This window comes from Nyctereutes procyonoides, unplaced genomic scaffold (genome assembly GCF_905146905.1).
Source record: "Nyctereutes procyonoides isolate TBG_1078 unplaced genomic scaffold, NYPRO_anot_genome, whole genome shotgun sequence".
Lineage (NCBI taxonomy): Eukaryota > Metazoa > Chordata > Mammalia > Carnivora > Canidae > Nyctereutes > Nyctereutes procyonoides.
In genome coordinates, this window is record NW_026575134.1 from 29956588 (window position 1) to 29962452 (window position 5865).

At 36.0% G+C, this 5865-nt stretch overlaps 1 pseudogene; it reads right to left on the reverse strand.

The window, feature by feature from the left end:
• Positions 1–441: 441 nt before the first annotated feature.
• On the reverse strand, positions 442–2168 carry LOC129494163 (actin-related protein 2/3 complex subunit 3-like; annotated as a pseudogene).
• Positions 2169–5865: the final 3697 nt, after the last annotated feature.

A 5865-nucleotide genomic window follows, 5' to 3' on the forward strand; every position in this document is an offset into this window, starting at 1 on the left:
TGATTCCTGTCTTTTAACTGGTATATTTAGTCAGGTCACATTTAAATTGAGTATTGATATAGTTGGATTACTATCTCTCATGTTTATAATGTTTTATATTTATCATATTTGTATTTTATAACTATTATTCCTTTACTGCTGTATTTAATTGAACGTTTTGATTTCAATTTATCTCCCCCTTAAAGTATAAATATTTTTTAATGCTAGAAATTTATTATTACTTACTCTTATTAAGCACCAGCTGCAAGCTACAGAAAACTTAAAATCACACTTTGAAAACCCATTCTTCTCTCCCCAACCCAAATTCTTAATAAAGAGTTCTTTAAGAGAAGACATGGTCTTTTCTATATAAAACTTTATCAAATCAAGGCCAAAAACTGCATACATCTTACTGTAGAATGCTGCCCATGACTGTGGAAACAGTGTCTGCACATCCTCCTTTTACTCTCCAGGTCCTAAGACATTCTTGGTCATGAACTGTCTCTTCACAAAGCCAAGGCCAGCACTTGCTGGGTTTATCATTCTGAAGGTGAAAAGATTTCTCACCAAGTCAGTCCAGTGTCTTGTCTCAGCTGCTGTAAGTCCTCATCACCTCATCTTCTCGCTTGCAGACTTAGCATAAATTGCATTAAGTGGAAAACCAGGTTCTCCAGGAGTGAGAAAATTAGTGATTCCTAGTGTACACATTTATTTCTCAATTTATCTTTTGGAACTGCACTTTGGAGTTTTTTAGGCACTCAGAAATGTAGAGAGTTACAACTATCAAGGTTCTATCAGCTTCATTCTTAATCTCACAGGTTTTTTTTTAATATTTTATTTATTCATTCATGAGAGACACAGAGAGAGAGAGGCAGAGACACAGGCAGAGGGAGAAGCAGGCTCCCTGCAGGGAGCCCAATGTGGGACTTGATCCTGGGACTGCAATCAGGCCCTGAGCCGAAGGCAGACGCTCAACCACTGAATCACCCAGGTGTCCCAATCTCACAGTTTTTGAAGAAGATATTGGCCTTGATGTAATAGATAGCCTCATCTATACTATCTGTATCTTTGTCTCTCTAGGGGCAGGTCCTTTTAACTGACCTGTGCTGTGTTTCCAATAAGTTTGGTATCAGGGTTCATGAGAGAAGAGTGGTAAGCTGGAATTTTGGTGCCAGCTGGATTTCAACGAAGTTGAGTAGGTTGGAGTTTAGAGCACAGCACTTCTCATTGGGGGGAGGGGGATAAACAGAAGTCTCAATTATATTTCTTTAAAAATAATTTTAATGGTAATCCTATAGCATATATTATGTATTTTTAACTAATTTAGGACCACTTTCACAGTATTGCTTCATATGTAGTACAGAAATCGTGTAACATAGTATTCTAAAGTTTTCCTTCCCATCCCTTTTGACAAAGCTGTCATTCATTTCTCTCATCCACAGGATATAATCACCCAATACATTGTTACTATTATAACATGAAACACAAAGCTACCTTTTCAATAAATTAAGAATTAAGATAATTAATGAAGGTGACTACACCAAACAACAGATTTTCAACATAGATGAAACAGCCTTCTAATGGAAGAAGATGCCACCTAGGACTTTTACAGCCAGAGAGAAGTCAGCACCTGATCTCAGAACTTAAAAGGAGAGGTTGACTTTCCTGTTAGGGGCTATGTAGCTTCTGGCTTTCAGTTGAAGTCATGCTCATTGATCTTCTTAAAAATTCTGGGACCCTCAAGAATGATACTAAATCTACTCTACCTGTGCTTTATAAATGGAACATCAAAGCCTTGATGGTTCCTGCAAAAACAACAAAAATCAACGAAAAAAATTTTTTCTCAAAATATCACTGCTCATTGACAATGCACCTAGTCACTCAAGAGCTCTGATGGAAATGTTCAATGAGATTAATGTTGTTTTCATGCCTGCTAATACAACATCCATTCTGCAGCCTACGGATCAAGGAGTAATTTCAATATTCACATATTATTATTTAAGAAATACATTTAGTAAGGCTACAGCTTCCATAGACAGTGATTCTTCTGATGGATCCGAACAAAGCAAAGTGAAAACCTTCTGGAAAGAGTCCACTATTCTAGATGTCGCTAAGAACACTTGCGATTCATGAAAAGTAGTCAAAATATCAACATGAACAGGAGTTTGGAAAAAGTTTATTCCAACCATCATGGCTGACTTTGAGGGGTTCAAGACTCAGCGGAGGAAGTAACTACAGATGCAGTAGAGACAGCAAGAGAACTAGAATTTGAAGTGGAACCTGAAGAGGTGACAAACTCATGATAAAGCTTCAAGAGACGAAGAGTTGCTTCTTATAAATGAGCAATAACATGGTTTCTTGGGATAAAATTTCCTCCTGGTGAAGGTGCTGTGAAGATTGTTGAAATGGCAACAAAGAATTTAAAATACTACATATGGTTGGTTGATAAAGCGTCTACAGATTTTGCGAGGATTGACTCCAATTCTGAAGAAGTTCCACTGTGTGTAAAATGCTTTCAAACAGCACCGTGTGCCACAGAGAAAATGATCATGAAAGGAAGACTCAATCAATGCACCAAACGTCAGTGTTACATTAAGAAATTGCCACACCCAACCCAACCTGTCGCAACCACCACCCCGATCAGTCAGCAGTCATCAGCATCAAGGCGAGATCCTCTACTAGCAAAAAGATTACAACTTCTTGAAAGCTCAGGTGGTGATTAGCATTTTTTAGTAATAAACTATTTTTTAATTAAAATATGTACATTTTTTGACATAGTGCTATTGCACACTTCAAAGACTACAGTATAGTGTACACAAAACTTGTATATGCATTGGGAAGCCAAAAAATTCATTTGACTGGCTTTATTGTGATACGCATTGTGGAACCAAACTCACAATACCTCCCAGATATATCCATATTTTCAATAGCTAACAAAGTCCTAGTCTGCACCTGAAATATCTGTCACATATTACATCCAATTTCCATTGAATGCTTCCTCTTCCTTTGGTTTTAAGTGCAAGTCTGATGTTTTGTTGTGTTCGGTTATAAAATGCTGGATACTGTGGGAGACAAGTAACAAGGCGCCAAAAATACGTTATCTTCATTTAAGTAGTCATGTGTTTTATTCTGACAAGCATCTAAATTACTGAGTGCAAGTTTTCTTGATCTTGTCAAACTCAGCTTCATTCACACTGTTAGGAAAAAAGTATTCTTATAATGTTCTCATGCTAGGATGTAATTTCTATTCCAAAGTCATATCATATCTGGGTTATCAACTACAAACCCATGGATCATGGTGAGATCTTTATACTCCTTTTAAGGTAGATCACCAAAGTTTCCAAGTCTTAGTATAGCTCAGTGGGTTGAGAGTCTGACTCTCAATTTTGGCTTGGGTCATGATCTCAGGGTTGTGAGATCGAGCCTTGTGTTGGGCTCTGTGCTCAACAGGGAGTCTGCTGGAGATTTTCTCTCTCCCTCTGACCCCCCTCTTTTTCTCTTTCACTCCCTCTCTAAAAATAAATAAGTGTTTAAAAAAAGAAAAGAAGAATTTTGAATGCAGACAAAATGGGCAGGGAAAATTCAAGTAGGAATTTTGGGGAAGTAGAGACTGTAGAAAAACCTAATTCTGATGCACATATTTGAAAGAAAGAGTGGAAATGTTATGGGAGGAGTTGAGAGTGATATTCTAGGCTGAATAAAGATAAAGAAGTATGAGGAGATGAGGAAGGATTGTAGTGTTGTTTGGGGATTGTATTATATTGCGAAATTCATTCACAAAGCATGAAACACAGGACTCTTTTGGGGTGTGTTTTATTACAGTGGACATTATGCATTTTGGGACATGCCATTGGGGAATTTCAATTTTCAGAAATCCCCTGTCAAAATATACACTGAAGAATAGCTTATACACAATAACTTGCATATTTTTAAGTTATACTCTTCTATATATCTTGATAGTTATATAAACCTAGGAAATCCTCACCACAAATACAAACATGTCCATCAACTCTAACATTCCTGGGTTTCTTTACAGTCCAGCTTTCACTCTGCCCTTAATCTTTAAGCAACTGTGATCTTTATACCATGATAGTTTAATTTTTTTATAAATAAATAAAATTTTACATTTATTTTCTGATTGTGTGCATGTGCCTGTTTATGTCTTTCTGATTTCTTCAGAAGGGATCACAGGACACTCCCTTTTCTCTGGGCAAGAAGGAATGGACACGTGCTGTCCGTGCTCTTCTGGCAGATGGTGTTCTTTATGCCATGTTTAGTGGGCAAAACTTGATGTTCTGATTATCCTGAGGTTTCTGAAGCTCAAACCAACAACGTTAATTTCGAAAGCCCTAAATTGCCTGATATTATAATATCTTAAGGAATATTATTATTATTATTATTATTATGATAATAAATCGTTTTAGAGTTCCTTAAAAGTTACACATTCATTTATCACATTATTCTGCTATTTTATTCCTAGATGTACCCTCACAAGTAAAAAATATACATACACATAAAAAACTTCTGCACAGGGGCACCTAGGTGACTCAGTGACTGACTTTTGATTTTGATCAGGTCATGATCTCAGGGTTGTGAGATTGAGCCTCATGTTGGGCTCTGAGCTGAGCGTCGAGCTTGCTAAGATTGTTTCTCTCCTTCTGATTTCTTCGATCAACTTAATGATTTTGAGAATCAAATATCATGGTGCATATATTAGCAACTTACTTTTTTTCCTTATTGTCTGTCCAATAGTATTTCATTATTTGGATATATCCTATTTTGTATAAAACATTTACTTGTTGATGGACATCAATATTGTTTCTAGTTTTGCCTATCACAAATACAATTGCTACGGACATTCATATAAATTCTTTGTGTGGACAAACGTTTCTATTTCTTGAGCAAATGTGTATAAATCATGGGTATCTGATATCATGGATAACCGATTTCAATAAATCCATTGATGGAGGTGGCAAATGAGAGGAAAGAAAGCTTTAAGAGGATGACTTAATCAGAGAAAAAAAAAGGGGGGGGGCTAAATATAATAATGGATATATATATGGATATATATATATATATATATATATATATATAACTGTCTTATTCTAGTTTTAGTTAAACCCTAAATTCTGAACATTGAGATTGAATAACTGAGATTGTTTTAACAAGGTTGAATTTGATAGAGGCAAGTTTATGCCTCTTGCCCTCTGACAACCCGGTTTAAATAATGTAAGTGGAGCTCGTAGGGCTTTTAGTAATTTTATCTGAATAAAAGAAGGCTGTTTCAGAAATCTTTGCTTTAATTTTTGTAATTTCTTATTCATTGTGTGTGCCTTCATTCTATCATTTCTAGGTTATGCTCAAAGGTCTTCAGAGTTAAGCCACATCTTGAGTTAAACTGTCAGCAACTGTATCTGTTTTTTTTTTAGTTCACATTCAGAACAAGAGAAAAATGAATATTAATTTTTTAATAATATTTATTTAGTTATTTGAGAGAGAGTGTGCACAAAAGTGGGAGAGAGGGGCAGAGGAAGAGAGAGCGTCTTCATGTAGACTCCCCACTGAGTGTGGAATCCCACGTGGGGTTCCATCTCAGGATTCCTGAGATCATGACCTGAGCTGAAATCAAGAGTCAGATTGATTTCAACTGAGTCAGCCACCCAGAGGCCCCGAAATTTTGTTGTTTATTTTGAAATTAATTTTATACAGCGTCTGGCCAATGTTTTAAATTGGGTTTAATGAGAGCAACCTTAAATGACAATACAGGAATAAAACAACCTGTAATATTCAGCATGCTTATTATCTCAGATGAGATGAATATCCATAGATGAATCTCATGCTTGATATTGTAATGAAACTAATAATTACCGCTAAGTAAGTACTTCT